Source organism: Numida meleagris, chromosome 25 (genome assembly GCF_002078875.1).
Source record: "Numida meleagris isolate 19003 breed g44 Domestic line chromosome 25, NumMel1.0, whole genome shotgun sequence".
Taxonomy (NCBI): Eukaryota; Metazoa; Chordata; class Aves; order Galliformes; family Numididae; genus Numida; species Numida meleagris.
The window spans coordinates 3215235-3236079 of NC_034433.1; the positions used below are offsets into that span (position 1 = coordinate 3215235).

The 20845-nt window shown below is 47.0% G+C and overlaps 1 protein-coding gene across 3 annotated transcripts in view; it reads right to left on the minus strand.

Moving 5' to 3' along the window:
- Nucleotides 1-20845, minus strand: part of PLXNA2 (plexin A2) — a 351337-nt gene that overhangs the window by 318762 nt on the left and 11730 nt on the right. For 2 of the 3 annotated variants that reach the window (XM_021377558.1, XM_021377559.1), the window contains one exon: nucleotides 8596-8730. The gene's annotated coding sequence lies outside the window, so the exon portion shown is untranslated. Of the gene's footprint in view, nucleotides 1-8595; nucleotides 8731-10166; nucleotides 10216-20845 lie in introns of those variants that run through there. The other variant, XM_021377560.1, reaches the window with a different exon arrangement.

Sequence of the window (20845 nt, forward strand, 5' to 3'; positions counted from 1 at the left end):
GTTGCACTGTGCACAGAGGGGTTTGGTTTTTAGGGCTCCTCGCAAACACTGGCTGGGTAGCGATGTCCCAAAACAAACACAGGATGAGAGAAATTGATAAATTTGGAAAGGCTGCGATGGGGCAGCAGCTGGGTGCCCATACCCCTCCCTGGCAGTGCAGAGAGCAGTGAGAGCCAGCACGGTGCTGCAGCACTGCTGTGGGGCAGCACTGGGGGCAACGAGCACAGCTCCTGCATGGCAATCAGTGGGCACCAGCACACAATCTAATGAGAGAAGCACAGTGGCATGAAGGTGCCCCACGTGGATGCAGCCCCCAGGAACAGCACCACGAGAGCAGTTCCCAGCTCGCTGGCTCTTCTCATTGGGGTCTGAAGTGAATGAGATCTCCTGAAGCAACTAAAGCAAGCCAAAGAAGAACAAAACAGTACCAGCAGCATCATCTGAAAGAAAAAAAAATGCTTTCATGGAAATGTTCCCTGCCACAAAGAGAGAATTAAAACCCCCTGAAGAATAATTTTCTTCACCCCTCATTCTATTCGCCATCCTTTTCCTCCTTATACGTTGTTTCGCTTCTTTAGGCTAAGAGAGCAGCACAGGAGCAAGCCAACAAAACCAGACCGAAGGATTTGAAAGCCTCAACGCTGTGCTTTGCTGCGTCACGCCGTGAGGGCCGGAGCACAAAGCAGCCCAGCTCCCCGGGCACTCACTGCCACCAGACTCAGCAGAGACGCACAGGCCTGCCACGGCTACATCCCACAGTTAAATCAATGCCTCTAAAGGAAGAAAGAAACCAGATGGGTTAATGTGGAAAAGTCAGATATTTAACTAAGCTGCAGAACCAGGTGCGTAACCCAAAGCCAACTCCCATTGCCAAAGGGGGAATGGGAAGAGAACAGAGGCAGCGTTTTCTTTTAAATTTGGAAGTGAAAGGGAGAATGTAAACTTGCGTGGAGCCTGGGGATGGGGTGAGGATGGCAGGAGAGACCGGTGCAATCAGTTTTCTTTCCGCTGCAAATTGCAAATAAGCAATTACGGTTGAGAATATTTAAAAATAAAATCACTGGAAGCTGTCATCTGCTGTTTGACCTCTGCAGTGATGTCGTGTTAAACAAGGAGCACAGCGGAAGGCTTGGTCTGTCCATGCAGCCTCAGAGGGGCTAGAAATGACCTGTGCAGACATACCCACGTGTCAGCACAGAGCAGGGGTTGTGCGAGGAGTGAAACACGACACATCCACCCCGCTGCTACGATGCTAACGAGGACACGCATCTGCAAAGGGCTGGCAGCAGAAAATAGAAATGCCAGCAAAGCTGACTTGAAGAACTAACAGTAAGGGGTAACTCCGATGCTAAAGCCAGAACCGAGCGGGGAAGAGGATTCCCCGCAATCAAATGAGTTCTGACTGCGCCTGGGAAAGGTTACAGGACTGCAATCCTTTGTGCACATGGGAGAGTGAGTGCTGCAGAGAGGAGGGGTGCAGGGAGGCAGGTTACGCTGCACAGGCACCGCAGAAATGATGCAAAATAAAAGTGAAAGAGTGTTACCCTGGGGTTCATTTTTCTGCGATAGGAAATATCAGGATTGCAAAGCTGGACGGTTCTATTTCCTCCTTACTCCTAGGCAGGCAGGTGCTTTACAGAGCACTTTTTCCACCGATCGTAAACAAACTTTGGAGGCAAAGGAGGAAAAACACCAAATTATTCTCTACCTGCTTGCGGAGTGAATTTACAGCGGGCAATTCCAAGCGACGCGGCCCTGAGCTTTCCTCTCTGTGTTTGATGGCTCAAACCTGCAGACCGAGTAAATAATCTGACACCACTCAGTGGACAAATTTAGAGGTCAAAGCTGACAAACAAGCCTTCCAGACCACCCAGGGCTCCTCCTGGGAAGCCAAGCAGTGGAATGCGCCCGTCGGACACCGCAGGGAAGAGCCTCCATCCCCTGACACCTTTCCATCAGCAGGGCCTGGGAGCTGGCAGCAGTGGTTTTACGATGTGCCGACAGCTCTTCCACCTCACGGGGACGTGTTGAAAGTTTAAGGCAACCGATGCTTGAAGTGAGCGGGTATAATGGAACAGCATTGCGTTCTTAGCCAGCCATCCACCCTGCAGCCAGCCCCAGCGTATCTGTCCTCGACAGAAGGAGTTGTAAATGGTAAAGCTATTTCTTGTTTTACAGTAGCAAATAAAGGTCTGATTTATATCCAGCAGAACGACTGCCCTCGCTTCAAACCCCGCAGCAGCACAAAACTGAAGAGTTCGGCTTCCTGCTCGCATGGCACTAACAAAATAAAAGCAAGCAATAGGCACAATAAACAGGAATACATAACCCAAATGGTGACAACCCGCAGTGCATATTTCACACGTGAAAAACATTGACTTCCTTTTCTCTAGGAGCACTCCAGCAGATGCGTTTATAGCCCGATATTTTCAACTCTACATTCTAAATGTGTGGCAAAAAAAAAAAAACAAAAAAAATCCAAACTTTTTGCTTGGAACTGGGGGGTAGTCGCACTGCTAAGTGCAACTCAGCACAACCAGAACGGAACACGCAAACCTCGTGACCTGTGTCATAACCGAAGCAGCTCTGGATCTGCAGCTTACCCAACGAGCAAGCGAAGGAGCAGGACTCATCTCCACTCCTTATTTGGGAAACAGCATGGGAGAGCGGTACTGAGTTGTTAGCACTACAAAAAGACATGAAAAGGTGTGTGGAAATAAGGGACTCGGGGGGATTTGCATAACACACGAGGTAACTTGAGTCATTTTACACCGATTTCCTTTAGCGCTGGAATTGAGATGAAGCATGGAAGGGCTCTGAGACACTTCCCTCCATGTCCCAAAGCTCCTACAACAAAACCCTTCCCAGAAAGCCCAGTGCAGCTCCAGCTGCTGGGACCAGCAGCTCGCAGGGAGCGCATCCCAACCCAACCCAACGCTCAAAATCAGTTCTCCATTCCCTCTGCAAGCTCTGCCGCAGCAAAATGAAACCTCCCCTACGCTGAGAAGCCAAGCCAAGACTTCGGAGGCTTGACCTAAGAAAAACACGACCGCTTTGTTTTAACGGGCCGCCCGCAGCCTTCGTGCGTTTTGAAGCAAGCGCTGCTCGGACTCATCCTCTCTGGAGCCCAAGGAGCGACGCATCCCCTTCCCCGCAGGCGCATCCCAGCGCCGGGCCGCGCGGGCGGAGGAGGGGCGCAAGGGGCGCGCAGCGCAGCGCGGGGCGGAGCGCTCCGCCGCGCCCTCTCCATTGGCTGCGCCCGCGGGAGCGCGGAGCCGCCTGAGCAGGCGCGCAAATAAAGACAGCACCTGGGGCCACCACCTTAAAGTGGGCAGAACTTGCCTCTCCTGCTCCAGCACTTTTTAAAGATTTTTTTTTTTTCCCTCCCCTTGCGCTTTTTTTAAACTTTTTTTTTTTTTTTTGAGGGGGTGCGTGAAGTGCAGCTCCGCAGCGGGCTCTGCTCCTCTCCTTGCTCTCCTCCTCCTCCCCTAACACCACTTTCCTTCTCCCTTGCTGGTGGGGCACGACAACCAAGCGCGCAGCACGGCCCCGCTGCAGGAGCATCAGCATCCTGCTGCTGTTCCACTTGCTCTGGAATTCTGGTCAACGGAAGGAAGAACGAGAAGAAGAGAACACATAGGCCCCAAAAGTATTCGCTTACCAGCTGGGTTTAGCTCCCACCTCCATTATCCCCCCCCCCCTTTTTCTTTTTTTTTTTTTGGCTTAAAGTAAAACAGTTGCAAGACTGGAGTTGTACCTAATGAACGGAGGTGAGTGCGCAGCCCATGGACCGAGAACTCGTGGGCTTTGGGGGATGTGGCTGGGAGGCATCGCGCGCAGATGGGTTCTCAGGAGGCTGCAGAGCTGCCATGAGCTGCACCAGCCCCGTCCTGCTTGGAGAGCAGCAGTGCTGCTCGCTTGGTGAGAACGCTGCAGGACCTGCCCTTTGCTCTTGGGAAAGCGAGGCTGGGAGATAGGTTCTAGAAGGGAAGACTGCAAACTTCTTAAATGTTTCTTGTTGTTAAATAATGGCTAAGTTTTTCAGCGCATCAGCCGATAACACACGGAGGGATCTCCCTAAAAAGCAAGTCCTGAATTGGCAAGAACAGCACTGGAATTCAACTAAAAGCCACAGGGCTGCTCTGGCTTTACACCAGTGCAATGCATACCAGGCTTGGGCTGCCATACATTAAGGTTTAGCTCAGCAGCCTATGGAGAACATTCAATCAAACATTAGGTCGAGGTTTGCAGAGTTCTTTGAAGTCCTGAAGGCACATGCCGCTCTGTGGCATTACGGATGCTGGAGAGCTGGATGAGCCGTGCTCAGCCCTGGGGTCAGAGCACTCAGTGCGCTGAGCTTGCTCATCTCCACTGCTGTGCACATCTCCTTTCCTCTGCCTGTTATGCAGGGGCAAAACAGAAGAGTCTGAAGGCCTTCTCAATCCCTTAACAGTGAGCTTCGTAAGCGACTTCAGCTGCTGCTGTAGAAACAGGTTCCTCTCTGAGAGCCGTGAACAGTTGTAGAGCTGACCACAAGTTTAACTTGTAAAACTGGCTCGAAATTGAGAGAATAAATCTGGTATACCTTAAAAAGAAAAACGCTAATTTCAAAGAAAGGCTTTGGGAAAGCATGGAGGAACTCAACCTTGCTCCGGAGCCAGCTCTGGAGATGAGGTAGAAAAATGGAAAGCATGAATGAGCAGAATCTGCTTGGAGCGGGTTTCCTAGGGAAGGCCCACGCAAGAGTCATTGCCAGACCCAAGAGCTGAGCCAGGTACGGGCTGCAGATGCATGTTACTTTGGGAACTCAGGCTCAGTTCCAGGCCTTGCATTTGGGAAATAGTTTTATTCATGCTCGATTTTAAATGGGAGTTCATTGTAGTGAAACCAGTTATTTTGTACTTTTCTGGACAGAGTACCATTTACAGGCACTTTTGAGAAAATTTCAAGGGTAATCACTGAGCCTAATGCGTAGTGCATTTAATACAACAGAAATGCTGGGAGCTTTGGTCAGAGCATCTATCTTTACCTCTTTGTTTCCCTGCAGACAAGCATATAGAAACACTGGCTCATATTAAAGTTCAGAGAAGTCCAGTGCAATCGTACCTGACCTTTAGCTAAAAGGGCTGCCACTCTGGGGGGAGCAGCAGATCTGTGCTGCAGCTCAGGTGGATGCACAAGACTGCAGCCCAACTCCCAAGGCTTCTCCCCAGCGAGAAGCAAAGACCTGGTGGCAACTCATTACAAGGCAGAACAAAAACCAATATTCTAACTGTTAATACACTTAAGATTGGGTTTTTTCCCCAAGATGGAGGGGTGGTTAGCTTTTGGGTGCAGGACTCTAGAACTTGTATTTCAAGTTTTTATTACCGTTGTTTTTATGTAAGATTTTGTCGATACGTGTTTTTGCTTGATAATCTGAGCTGCTCCTGAAGCAAGCCAACGCCAGCCTTGCAGCTGTTTATTTCCTCCACTGGCAATTCCAGGCACTGAGTGGTTAATAGCTGCAAGCTGTGCATTAGGCATTCAGGCACTACAGCCCGTTGCAACTTGCCCAATAAAAGGCATTGCAAATAAACCAGGATTGCACGGAGGAATTTCGGTTGATGAGTTCCTGCTTCGGCCCCTGGTTCTCAGGACTTCACCAGAAGCTCTGAACGTGTCCTGACAAGGCAAAGGGAGGGGCATCAAGGCAGCAGCAGACAGGCTTATATTTAGAAGGAAAAGCAAGAAACACCCAAAGCTGTTTGCTCTGTTAAACCCTCCATCAGCACCTCCATAGAGCGCTTTGGTTTTCCCTCCTGTAAGCGCAGCCAAGCGCTGCTGTTCACCTCCAAGGCTTTGCCTCCTTTCCCTAAACTGCAAAGTTCGAGCAAATTAAATCTGGCATTTTCCCAAGTTCCAAACTCCCCGTTTTCCCAGGCACCAAGGACATGGGAACTGGGACCTGGGTCCCTTAATTGGCTTCACGGCCCTGAGAAGCAAAGCCACCCAATTGCTTCCGATGGTTTCCAACAATATTTGCCATTCCTTGCCGAGATACGTTCAGGTTTCGTTGCATTTGGGAGATTTGAGGATTTCAGGGTGGATTTTTAATGTTTCCAGTTCTTTAGATGAGAAACAATGTTCGAGTCTAAAGTATGTGTATTATATTCAAACTTGGGTATTAATTTTGCAGGCGCAGGCAGAACAAAAGTAGTAAAGTATTTCCATTTATAATCACATTCCTTCTCCAGAATCCTGGGAGAGGTGAAGGATGAATGGTTTTAACAGTCTTTCCTTTTCTTTGCCTCACAGATGAGAAGCTCCTTGGAAGAGATGTCTCCTAGAGGGTTTGGACAGCGCTTTGCTCAGGGTCTCAGATCTCCCCTGTCATGTAATTAACTAGATTTGGCCGCATTGAGGTGCACGTGAGCAGCAGTAAGCTGGCAGTGCTGCACTGGGACACGCAGTGTTTTCCTGCTCTGCCTGCTTATGCGCCATGGGAAGCCTCTGGCATCAGACTTCAGTTGCACACCATGCGGGGCTGCACACAAATTCCTTCTGCCCTAGCTAGGCTGAAGCAAAGCAGCAGCTTCATGCATTCTGCAGCTAAGACCAGACCATTCTTCTTCAGTGTGCCTATCTGCATTCTTCTGGTTTAGTAGATTGAGATTTTCTGGTTACTACGTTATAGGCTAAAATAAAAAGGAATGAAAATGGAGGGGGGGAGGGGGAAAGATATATCAAAGTTTTCAGCCTAGAGGATGCCCATCAGCACTGATTGTAGTTGTGCACCTCCTATCCACGACTGGAGCATCACAGATACACCAGCTGCACATCCTAAAACGTACTGCGAACCGCGCTGAGCATGCCTGCGCTTCCCAGGAGAAATAAGGACGATCCATGGGTTCTGTTGTCCTTCATTCCACCGGAGTCTGTCTTGTACCTAACCAGATTTCAGTGGAGTGAAGCACAAGAGACATGGAGATGAATCAGCAACAAGAGGAACTGCTTCCCACCGGCAGAGAAAGGAAACAGCACAGACACTGACACTCCAGGCATCCGAACAGAGGCCAAGCGTGCTGGCAAACACAGGAGCAGCACACCGAGCATTTTAATAAGTTGAGTATTTCTTCAACATCTCCAGTAAGAGCCCATTTTGAAAACGTACGTAGATCCTGCATCATATGTAAATATAAAGAAAAGTCTACAAAGACCACAAGCTGGTTTCCTGAAGGCTTAAATACCTTATTAGCAGGATATTAAACGCTCATGTGGATAAATAAGATGGGTAACCATTGCTTTCAGTCATCTTCCCTCTAGGATTGTGGAGCTGAGTAAAGAAACCAGAATGGAACTGTCTCGGGGCACAAACACCAGAGTGCATGTCCTTAGGGATCCTCTCAGCATCCACTCTTTTCCCCCCCCCCAGCATCCCTGCTGCTGGATCTTCAGAGCATGGCACAATGCCATTACAACTGTAGGCCTGTTTATTTTGTAATAAAATGAATGTAAATAAGATTCAAGTCAAGGGAGAATTGAGATCCTCCAGGCTGAGCACAAGACTGTTCCTTTAAGGTGTCAGTGTTAATCCCTCAGAGGTGAATGCAGTTAAACGTATCTGATGCACAGAAATGTCACACCTAACACCAATCATCTGTCAGTTGTAATTGCCTTTTCGAGGTCCTCATATCCCCGAGATTAGCAGCCCAAAAAATTAGATCCGGCAAATTTAAAGCAAAACAGATAACCTACTTCCACCACCAGGAAGTATTACTTGCTTTGATAGGCGTAGCACTGCATTTCAAGGAATTATGGCCCTGTATTTCTTCCCAGCTCCTGGCCCCAGCAGCTCCTCCCCCTTGGAAGCCAACAGGCAGCCCCACAGAGGGGCACTGAGCTCTCCCAGTTAGCAGTCAGAGTTCCCAACACTTCTGACATTTATTTCCAGGCTCATGCTTAAGAACAACATGCAGCACATCTCTGACATGATACCAAAAAATGATCCTCCTGCCTAGAATCATAGAATCAGCAAGATTGGAAAAGACCTACAAGATCATCCAGTCCAACCATCCACCTACCACCAATATAACCCCACCAAGCCACGTCTCTCAACTCAACATCTAAACGTTTCTTGAACACCCCCAGGAACGGTGACTCCACCACCTCCCTGGGCAGCCCCAATACCAATTACTCAGGTTGACTCAATTCCAAATCAGATCATTGCAATAACGGGACCTCAACACATTTTCAGACCAGGATCTAGACAACCCTTTACTATTATAGTTCCTAATGCACTCTTATCCACGTGGCATTCATTCTCCAGAGGTATCTTGAAAAATATAACCAAAAAGATACCTTCATGTTTTTTCCCGAAATATTTTTCTTCAGGGTATCTCAGAAGAGAGACCTTAACCCTTTCTGAAGAGTTCTGGTTGCAGCCATTGGGTGGCTGCAACAGGAACAGCAACAGATTCCTCCCCACACCTGCACCCCTGATCTTTCTATTGAAACCATTTAAGCACAAGTGTATTAATACTGCGTGCCAAACATAAGGACATGAGAAATGCACAGGTCTGCTTATTTACCATATAACAAAACCAGGGTGCCTACCTTCCCATTGTAGCAGTGTCAGGGAGCAGCAGCCAGCACTAGGACATCCCATGCTCTGTTTGGGATCACCTCTCACCCCTCCTCAGTGCCTTCAGCTTCACGGGTGCAAGGGGCCTTTGTAGGGCACTGAGAGCTCTACGAGGACAGAAATACAGCTGGGTATTAGTGATACACTAAGGTATATTTACAGCACTGACAGTAATATAGCACCTAGCCAGTTGTTCTTTCTTCCTGCCAGTGAAGGACACTTTGGCTGACAGCTTTCTATGCATTAAAGCAATGAATATAGAAGACAGCAGACAAACTGCCAGAGCTGCACATTGCTATGGACAAGCCTTTGTCAATACACCATGCACTTAGCACAACTCCTTTAAGAGATGACAGGTGCTATGTAAATGCAAGCTCGTTATCAAAGAGACCATGGCTCATTGCTCAAGTTGATGTAGCACCAGAGACAAGAAAAACCCTCAAGTTCCTCTTCTGAGTAACTAAAAAGAAAGTCAAGCGTGGTATAGGCCGTGAGTGGTACAGTTGAGGAAAATGCATCAAGCAACCACAGCAGGACAGGCAGTGCTTCCCCTGCACATTCACTTAGTGGGCAGCACATGTCGTGGGTCAACCACAGATGCAGCAAGGGCATAGAAGACCCTCCCCATCAAAAGCTGGCATGAACTGAAAGATGCTCAGACCGCCATGAAGCCAAGAGAGCTTATCCCATCCAAATTCCTGTCCTTTTTGTTTCTTTCCATAGGGACAAAGATGGGCCATAACACAACTGAACTGAGCTGGATACCCAGGGAGACAGACAGCAAGGGAAAGCCAAGTTCCCAACCCATTTAGTAGTTACTCTAGTGATGAATCTGAACTCCTTACCTAAAATTAGTTCCATTCAGCAGAGCTGAGCCTCGGATACCCTCTGCTGTCTGCACCACCAACCTTACAGCCCTTTTGCATGCCCTCCCATAGGCGCTGCCTTGTGTCTGGTGTCAACTTCGCAGCGCTCGGAAGCTGAGGGGAGGTTTGGATAAGAGGCCCTTTAGAAACCCTTTACAAATGTAGATTTGATTGACTGACTGATTGAACTTAATTGCAGACATTCTCTTAATTGTACACTTAATTACTGACACTGTGTCAAAAGATTTCTGATGCAGCACCTGGAGGACAACCTTGCAAGTGCCAGTCAAAGCCAGCTGCACCAGGCACCGGGGAGGTGCCACGTCGCCTACTGCTTGGAATGGGAAAAAAAAATCATAATATTTTAATAATATACAATTAGGTTTCACCCACCCTCGAGCACACGCGTGCACACACACACATAATCACAAGTCTCTTTGCAGGGAGGGCATCTAATGCATCAGGATAAGAAAAGGAACAAAGAGGGATAATTACAGGACCACGTGACAGTTCCACCCTTCTGTGGGCTCCCCTAATATCCAAGGCTCTGTGAGCTGCAGGGGGAGGGCGTTACACCATGGGTTTTGGCAGGAGCAATACAGCTGCTGGCCACTCGTAGAGGAGCTCCAGATTTTGCATGTTAAACCACAATGAGACATAAACCCCGTGATACTTACTCAAAGGTTAAAACGCTAAGTGTTCTCAGCAGCGCTTTCGGGTCACTGCAGGTCTTCCTGAAGCTTGCAAAACCAAATAACAGCATTGTTGCTGTTTTATTACAAACTCATCACGGAACTGTCTGCGTATCAGAGAGATCCCATGCATACAGGCAGCTCAAACATTGGGGCATCACTAAGAGAACACTGCCCCAGAGCTGTACAGACAGCTAGCAGAAAGGACAGGAATTGCTTTATACCCACAGAAACACAATTTGCTCATAACACCTGGAGCCTCGTTAATTTACCTGTGACATGTTGCTACACTTAATTGCCTTTGACAATTAGCAACATTTCAACACCTCCTTTAATGGCCCAATTATGAGAACACTTGTCTTCCTTGCAGTAGATAGAAGAAAATAGATGGGTGAACTTCCACAGCAGAACTCCTCTATGCACATTTTGTTAAACAGCTTAAAAACAAACCCCAGTGAGAATGCTGGTTTCACTGCTCACTGCAGACAGACACGGTGCCTCTGGCTGTGCCTGTCCCACTGAGGACCCCCATCCAATTAATTACAGCGAAAAGCACTGAGCACTTGCTTCCCTCGATTTCTTCCACACTTGATGCTTTATCGATTACTTCCATATGCTAAACAAAGCACCTTCTTGGTGAAACACTTCCCGTTTCCATACAGAAGCAGCACAATGGGCATAAGAAAGCACCACTTCTATCCAATGACATGAGCTCCTGGCTAGCTAACAGAGATGCTGGAACTAACACCTTGCAGAACTGCTCCGATGTGATCTGATTGTGACCGCTGGCTGCAGCCTGGTGCCCTTCCTCTCAGAAATAACTCCATGTGCTACTTCAGGGCAGGCACCTGCACTGAGCAGAGCACCTTGCTGCTCAACTCACACCAGGGTACTCCCAAGTAAAAACATAATTCAGTCTGGGATAAAGTTACATGCTACTCAGCCTCATCCTGCTCTCTCTCAGAGTGATGTAAATTCAAAACGTCCCTGCTGGCACAGATGTCACAGAACTCAGATGTAAGATGCGAGCATGACAGATACAGTCAGGTCCAGGCAGGAGTGCTGTGCTGAGCACAGCCCATCCCCAGGCCCCTCCGCACCCACAGCAGCGTGATGAGCTGTAAAAGCAGCACCTGGTTTGGCTCCTGCATTCAGATCTGCAACACACACTGGGATTTCTGCCTCCCCCTTGCTCACTCCCAGTGCTTTTCCAAGCTCTGCCCCACTCCCTCCCCCCCACAGACTCTCAGTGAGCACGAGGATTCCTCCACCTCCTGCAACACCGTTGTCAGCTGTTTCCCTTCCAGATCTCTGCAGCCACGGAGCTCAGAAACCGCCTCCTCCAAAGCAGCCAGGAGGAGCCCCCGTGCTGAATGGAGTTGATGAATAAAACAATGTTTTATTAAATTACTGTTACATTTTGATTGAACAGCATTTGGGCTACACAGGAGCAGACATATTCCTGAAAGTAATTGGTTTTCCACATCTGCTTTCCTTACTAATTGGACTAATTACTTCAGTGTAGGATCATGTTCACTACTCTCCAGAAAGCAAGAAGCCTTGATTTACAGTGAGAAGAGCAGCAATTAGAGAGAATTAATTCATACAGCAACATCTAAATAAATCATATTATGAGAAGACAGCGATGTAATTATTGTGACTGGTGGCTCCCTTGTGATGAAGCATCATCCTTAAGCCTAAATCAAGCTGCTCCGTTCTCCAAGGAACCCACCACAGCTTCTCCAGTTTCTCAGACGATGCGCTACCACATTTATTTTTAAGACCTAATTGAAGTGCATTGCCAGAAACAATAGGGTCTGACACTCCTCGGGCAGGTGAGAAAAGCAATCAAGTCTTTCACAGCTCTGTCTGCTGACCCACATGCGTTCAGCTGCCTTGGATAACATATGGCAGCAGCAGCTTCAAATCAAAGGTGCAAGAACTTTAAGGGAGTAGGATCCTCTGTCACAAGGCAGGATTTCCTTGCTTTCCAAGCCCAGCCCATCCGACCCAGATGGCCAATTAAAAGGTTTCAGGAGCTATAGGGTTAAGATGATCCAGCCCCGTACATTGGTCATTTACCTTCCTACTCATGCGTTAACAGCCTGGGCCTACCTCATTGACTGGGACAGACATCTTCCCTTCTCAAGCTGTGAAAGCCATTTTACTGAGGCTGCATGTTGTTAGTTTTGTTCTTAGCATCATTCTCAGCGAGTCACTGGGATAAAAAACTGCCTCTTTAAAATACACAGTTCTGGCAAAGCTTCTCCTCCAGCATCTTCCATCTGGTTCTCCAGCAAACCTGCAGCAGTAAGGCACAGAAGCACAAGCCCTGTGCTGCCTCCTGAGCACACAAATAAATTAGCTTTTCTTCTTCCTATTCTTAAGAGTGACCCATAACTAGATCTAGTTCTGTAAGATAGTGTATCTCCCATTGGGCTGACTTAACGTGGTAAGTGCTGTTCAAATTTGCAGTGGGCATTCCCATTATAGACACTTGCATGTTGGATTGCCACATGGTCTTGCACTGCCATATGACATGCACGAGCATAAAAATTAGTACACAACAATATCAGACTTTCTGTCCACATCCTGACACATCATAAATCCCTCACATCAGAAAGCCAACTTCCACATCCAAACAATTACTCTGTTTTAGCAAGTGCTTGATCCATTAGGAATCAGGGTGATAAATTGTTAGTTCAGACAGGTGGAAACACATCCATCTTGATTTGCCATTCTTCTACCATGGCAGATAAATACAGCCATCACTTACAGCACCTGCCTGCTACAAGCAGGACTTGGTGGCTCGAAGAATATTTATTAGGAGCCTTAGGTTTTTCTTTATTTACACCCATTCAGTTTCTCCTCCTCCTTTATTTCTGAGAAATGGTCATGGCTACCATTCAAACTCCCAATTTTCAAAAAAATATTTAAGAAATCAAGTTCAATAAGTGAACAAGCACCCACACACCATGAGTTGATCCAGACTGGCAGACTTTCACCCACAGCAAGAGTCCCTTTGGTGAATTCCCTACGAGCCACAACCCCCAGTTGCATTATTTGCTGCAAATATTTGCAAGTTATTTGTTGCAAATATGCAGTTGCAGATTTGTTGCACTATCCTGGCCTAGAAACAGAATAATGGGGGGGGGAAAAAAAAGGGTCTGATCTCTGCTTCCTTCCGTGCTTCTAAAGTGAATTCATTGATTTTAGGCCTGCATATCCATAGCAAAAAGATGGATGCAGAATTACCATAGGGGTACTGAAAAAACGATACCAAAACCACACGCGTACTAAAAACAAAAGATGTACAAAAATAAATACATCCAAGTATCACAACAATGTGAGAACTGTTTTGAAGGTAAGCGGAGCAGCTAATAATTCACAGCCATTATTCCTTTATCTTTGTTCAGCTGGAGGTTGAGAAGATTTTAAAACCGCAATTATCAACAATAGATTTGCATTGAAATAAGCTTCTCCGCTGCATTTCTCACTCCTCTATCCTCCTCCCAAATAAAGAGGTGGAAGCAACAAAGGAAACAACAGATAAAGATTTGTTCCTCAAGAATATCCACGCAACCAAATACATCAAGAAAGGGAAGAAAAGCGGAGTCCATCTGCTAGCTGGGTCATTTTTCAAATCAAACCAGTAAGTTACTCGCTCGGCCACAAAGGAAAGTAACCTTTTACCTATGGTGAGAGTTCCTTCTTTAGCTACAGTGAAATGTTTCTATATCTTTTTATTCTCTTTCAGCCAAGTTTTGATTATGGGCCCTTGCGGGAACGCCCCTGTTGGCTCGCCAGGAAGAGGAAGCTTTGTGCACTTGGGAGCAGAGCAAAGGAAGAGATCCCAGCCAAGGAACAGCAGCCAGCTCCATCCCCCCAACCCCTGCCCCACACAGTGCCTCTGCTGACAATAATCACAGAATGGCCTGGGTTGAAAAGGATCTCAAAGATAATCGAGTTTCAACCCCCCTGCTGAGTGCAGGGCCATCAACCACCAGACCAGGCTGCCCAGAGCCACGTCCAGCCTGGCCTTGAATGCCTCCAGGGATGGGGCCTCCACCTTGGGCAACCTGTTCCAGTGCGTCACCACCCTCTGAGCAAAAAACTTCCTCCTAATATCTAACCTACATCTCCCCATCTTAGTTTAAAACCATTCCCCCTTGTCCTACCACTATCAACCCATGCAAGCAGTCATTGCCCCTCCTGTTTATATGCTCCCCTCAAGTATTGGAAGGCCACAATGAGGTCTCCCTGGAGCTTTCTCCTCTCCAAGCAGAACGAGCCCAGTTCCCTCAACCTTTCTTCACAGGAGAGGTGCTCCAGCCTCTGATCATCTTGGTGGCCCTCCTCTGGACCCGCTCCAAGAGTTCTGCATCTTTCTTGTACTGGGGGCCCCAGGCCTGGACACAGTACTCCAGATGTGGCCTCACAAGAGCCGAGTAGAGGGGGACAATCCCCTCCCTCTCCCTGCTGGCCATTCCTCTTTCAATGCAGCCCAGAACATAGCTGGCCTTCCGGGCTGCCAGTGCACACTGCTGGCTCACGTCCAGCTTCTCGTCCACCAGGACCCCCAAGTCCTTCTCTGCAGGGCTGCTCTCAAGGAGATCTTCCCCCAGTCTGTATCAGTACCCGGGATCACCCCGGCCCAAGTGCAACACCTTGCACTTGGCCTTGTTGAACCTCATTAGGTTCTCATGGGCCCACTTCTCCAGCCTGTCCAGATCCCACTGGATGGCTTCCCTTCTCTCTGATGTATGGACTGCACTGGTCAGCTTGGTGTCAACTGCAAACTTGCTGAGGGTGCACTCGATTCCATCATCTGTGTCACTGATAAAGATGTTGAAGAGCATCGGTCCCAAGACCGACCCTTGAGGAACACCACTTCTGACCGGCCTCCACCCTGACACAGAACCATTAATCACAACCCTTTCGCTGCAACAAGCCAACCAGTTCTTCGTCCATCAAACAGTCCATCTTTCAAATCCATACCTCTCCAATTCAGAGAGAAGGATGCAGTGAGGGACGATGTCAAAGGCTTTGCAGAAGTCCAGGTAGATGACGTCCATCGCCATTCCTCTGTTGGCCAATGCCATCGCTCCATCATAGAAGGCCACCAGATTGGTCAGGCAAGATCTGCCCTGGGTGAAGCCATGCTGGCTGTCTCAGATCAGCTCTTCATCTCCTATGTGCCTTAACATGGTAACCAGGAGGATCTGCTCCATGATCTTCCCAGGCACAGAGGTGAGACTCACTGGCCTCTAGTTCCCCAGGTCATCCTTCCTCCCTTTCTTAAAAATGGGAGTAATGTTTCCCTTTTCCCAGCCACCAGGGATTTGCTATGACAGCCATGATTTTTCAAATATGATGGAGAGCAGCTTGGCAAGCACATCAGCCATCTCTCTCAGAACCCTGAGATGCAACCCCCTTACACAGGGTAAGACATTAACAATCCATTTTCTAATAAAGGTATCATAAGCAAGATACTACCCACTCTGGTTTTTTTTTTGTTGTTTTTCCTTTTCTGGTGCTTTCTACCAGACTCTTAATAACCGTAGATTAATGAACAATTACAAGGCTTCATTCTTACTGCCGTGTAATTCCAAGAAAGGAAGAGCATCTTTCTGGAACATTATGCTTGAAAAACAAAGGAGAGCTTTGACTGTCAAGTCACTGATGTTCCCTCTCCACTTAAAAGCTTTCCAATTTACTTACAAATTATAGTGTTTTTAATGCAAATTAAGCACTAGAGAACATTCTTTCCTTCCCCCAGATTAGCAAGAACCAAATTGACCAAGAAAGCCAAACATGGAATCTGGACACAATGAATATTTTAAATAATGAGCCTATTTAATTATTCTGATTGGTGAAGTATGAGGTTATTAAAATGCCTGTGAACTGATGATGGGGTTTGAGCATATGGTTTTGCTTTCTGAACACAGAAAATGTTTTCTGATACTCTGTGTTCCAGTATTCTTTGTTGAATTAACTACAGGGATGAAATATAGCTACACATGCTCGGAGACCTTTGGGAAATATCTTTTGCTTCAGAAGCAAAAAAATCACATTGTGGAAGGCAGAGGCGCTCCAGGAAACTGAATGAGCGCACACAAGTGCCCAGTTTCTACACAAATTACCTCGCTCACTCCAGCTACTTAGAAATAAACAAAACCAAAAGTTCATTCAGTTCCTTTTTGCTCCAATATGTCACTGAATTTATGTTTGCCCCATAGGTTTTCACTTATACACAAAGGAAAACCCTAAAGCAGAGGAACTTAGTTACAGAGATACACCATGCTGAATCTGACCACTAAATACACCAAGTTCTCTATTGCTTGTTAGCATTCAGGTTAAGCATCATCCAACTTTGTGGTTGTTCTTTTAATGTGAAGCTTGTGAACCCCCTTTCAGCCATCAGGACTCCACGTCTGCAAGTTCAAAACAGCAAATTATGCTTTCTGTGCCAAAAAAACCACACGCCACTTTCCTCCACACCTCCTACAGAGGAAAGCACACTACAAGTGGAGAGCATAAAACAGCAGAAAGGTGACTTGCTCTGGGTTGTGTCCCCACCACTCCAGAAGAGCAAACTTATATCCTTACTCTAAACATTAGGGTCAGGTTTTCCCTGTTCAGCTTTTGCAGTATCCATCTACATACTCCATCTCAGCTGTTATTACATTATGTTCCTTTCCCAATGCACAAAAAAAGGAAGGTCCTCTTCTTGCTTTGTGGTTATGCTTCCAGAGAGGTTGTGCACAAGTGCTTCCATCCAGACAGAGGGGAACGGGTGAAGGAACTCCCACTGGAGGCCCTGGTTTCCCAGGATATTGACTATCTGCTGCTTCTGCAATTGCATGCATCTCTGGGTCGGTGCTATCTGCTCCCTGACAGTCATCCATATAGAAAACCTGATTATTCTTTTCAAGTTTCATTAGAAATTCTGGATCTTCTGGAGGATGAAGGGCATAGAGGTGAATGGTCTGTGCCTCCCCACTTGATATCTTGTTCTTTAAACATCTCTAACATCTAACGACTCTGAGCACAGGGTGACTAACGCTGTCCTTTGATGCAGGCTGAGGAAGGACAGAACCCAATGGAGATATCCACTGTTCTTTGGTTTTTCAGTGCAGATTCCCATTCCCCTGGTTTTCTGCATTCTGGCTCAGTCACTAAGCACCTGACTCCCATCTGCATCTCCTGCACTGCACCAACTGCTTCTGCTCCCCCAAGGAGAAAGCTAGGAGCAACGAAAGAAACCACTGTGATCATTACCTTACCAACATCGAGTTGAGCAAGCACAAGGAGCAGTCGGGGATTCATCGCAACTGAACTGCTCCTTCTCTTGACTTCTGGCACACCAACACAATTACGTGCCACGCAAAGAACATTTTAAACCCAAAGCTCTGAAACAGTGTTGGGAAATGCAAACAAGTAGGAGATCATTGTGAGAGTAGGGGCTCTTCAGCCTGGATAAGAGAAGGCTCTGGGGGAATTTATAGCGGCCTTCCAGGATCTGCAGGGGCCTACAGGAAAGCTGGGGAGGGACTTTTCATAAGGGCAGGTAGCGACAGGATGAGGGGAAATGCTTTTAAACTGGAAGAGGGTAGATTTAGATTAGATACTAGGAAGAAATTCTTTACTGTGAGGGTGGTGAGGCACTGGCACAGGTTGCCCAGTGAGGTTGTGGATTCCCCCTCCTTTGAAGCATTCAAGGCCAGGTTGGATGGGGCTGTGAGCAACCTGGGCTAGAGGGAGACGTCCCTGCCTATAGCAAGGGGTTGGAACTAGATGATCTTAAAGGTCCCTTCCAACCCAAGCCATTCTATGATTCTACGATCAAGCATCACTAAGTTGGGCTCAGAAGGACCAACTGGAAACAGCTTCAGTCACCACTGTTTTTTTTTTTCCAGGGTTTTTATTTGTTACAAATAACTGTAACTCAGGATGCTATGAAGCAGCCTGATGCCCAGTGGGAGAGTCACAGCCCCTTCCCAGAGCACAGGGCTCTGACACCCCACACACTGCTGCACCAGCAAAACGCTTCCTCCTGCAAGTCCCTACTAACAGCAGAGCCACACAGATTTCCCTCAGAAAGAAAATAATTCAAGCCCCTACCTACATGAGCTACTAAGTGGGGAAAAAAAAACAGGCACAAAACCCACAAAAGCCAACTAGACAAACAAAAAAGGAGATAAAAGCCGTTTGCTTTAAAGCAGGAGCTTTTCTGAAAGCCCGCAGTAAATCTTTAAGATTATCAATAATGAACACATTCAGTGTCTTTTCTTGTTCTTTTAAATCACTTCTTCCAGTGGAGAGAAATCAGTCTGGGGGGTTGCTCGTATGCGAGCTGCATTTGTTATCAAGGGATTGAGACTGCTAGGGATGGAGGGAAGTAAAATGAGCATTGACAAGGCTTGGGAAAAAAGCACACCACCACTTCATAGTCCTTCCTCCACCTATTTGTCACAGCACCCCAGTAATGAGCACCGGAATTCATCTCCCTGATGACATTCACAGTGGTAGATGTTTTCCCAAATTTAGTCAAGTGACAAGGCGACGTCTTTAATATGCAAAGGAGTCCTCCATGTAACTCACCCTAACTTTGGTGCCTTGTCATGCCTTACAGAAATTCCAGGAGAAACAAATTGCAATAATCACAGGAGCGAGCAAGTTGGAAGGAACGTGTCACAACAGTAATGGAATCTTCTGTTGGTTATCATGTACACGTAGACACACATTACAGAAAACTAAACGTGGTTCCATAAATTTCTTATAGACTACAAGAAGTCAGCCCTATGGAGACCACGCACTCATCACACATCCGAATAACAGTGAGCACTGGTGTCACTTTGTCAGTTCCCTTGTTTTTCACCTGCCTCAGACAATCTTCTGCCTTATGCTTTGTCTTCCTTTCCTGTCACATTAATATTTTCCTCAGCAGTATGAAAACCTCAGCTCATGCTCCTGGAGCATGTCAGACATTAGCACGTTTAGAAATTAAAAGGACTTCTCACCAGATTATTTCCGAGCCGCTGTAGAAGAGGTGGTGCCAACCCTCAGGTTATTTAAAGCACAAGTTGGGGCTTGCAACGATGAAATGGTCTGTGCAATCATGGAACTCAAATGAAAAAATAAGCTATGTTTTAATGGTTTTTTGTTTTTTTTCCTTCTAAGCTTCTAAATGTATTCACTTCATGTTTCCCACAGATGCAGCGTTACCCTGTGCCATCCTGGACAGTAGGAAGTTCTACTTTTCTGAAAGAGTGGTCAGGTGCTGGAATGGGCTGCCCAGGGAGGTGGTTGAGGCACCGTCCCTGGGGGTGTTCAAGAAACATTTAGATATAGCATTGAGAGACATGTTTTAGTGGGGTTATTGGTGGTAGGTGGATGGTTGGACTGGATGATCTTTGTAGGTCTTTCCCAACCTAACTAATTCTATGATTCTACGATCCTGCAGCCTTTCAGAACACAGTGCGTGCATCAGGAAGAGCTGAGATGACCGCCATGGGGGCAAACCATATCTAAAACATAGGTAGAAAACCAAGCAGACCCGTCACACAAATGCACAGTGCTACAGAACCACACCAGGCCACCTCCCTGCTGTGTGCCTCCGGCACAAGAAGATGCTCCACTGCTTCATCTCATAAATCAGCATGAGGACACACAAACCCAACCCAACAGCTGCCAGCACCCACAGCACAGCACCCCGACCTGCTCATGCAATAATGCATTTCCCAAAGTGAAGCTTCGTGTGAGGAAAGGGTTAACCTCACCTGCAAGGAGATGTCAAATGCCTGTGGAAAATAATCGGGGAGGAGAAATCAATGGACAAAGAGCAGCACCTCCAGAGAACAATTCATTACGTTTTAAAACTTACATCTGCTGCCCTGCTGGGGATATCCGTCTCTCCTTTGACTGCAGAGAGAACCTAGCACAGACTTCAATCATTACCGATGTCCACTTGATTAATCTCATCCCAGATGTTTTCCATCAGTGTTTGAGGTGCTGTCAGGCTACCTGTAAATATCTTACAAACACACACCACAGACACATCCTGACAGCCAAGTGAGCTCAGTTTGCACTGGTTGGCTACCAGCACATCCAAACCCATTTTTGGGTCATTGCATGGAACATTTGTGCAACTTCTTCCACCACCGTGCACCTTCACCCTCATTTTGCTCCTCATGGTGCAAAGCAGAGCACAGCAAGGCAGAATGTTTTCCCCTTTCCTTCAGCAGGGAGGGGATAAAGGACACGCTACTTCCAGTCTCTAATCATGTTAGAAAATCCTTCTGGCTATGCATGTTACATTAAAAGAGCATGTTCTTTCCTCCTGGTAATTTTTAATTGATCACATCTGTAACAGGTAGAGCTGCTTGGCTAGCAAAGGGCCATATCAAAGTGTCCTATTTGTTGGTGATTTCCCTAGGGCATCTTTTAAACCGTTCAAATTTGCAAACAACTTTATTTCTTATTAACACAGATTCTTAATTGCTTTCCTGGGAAAACAGTTAAGTCGAGTGGCTCCAGGGTTTTAAAGCAAGCATTTAAGGGTAGCTTTCCAACAAAGAAAAAGCAGAAATACTGCTCCAGAACCAGCAAAGGTTCAGATTTGGGTGCTGTGGTGTGAACTTCCAACTTGCTTGGATACCATA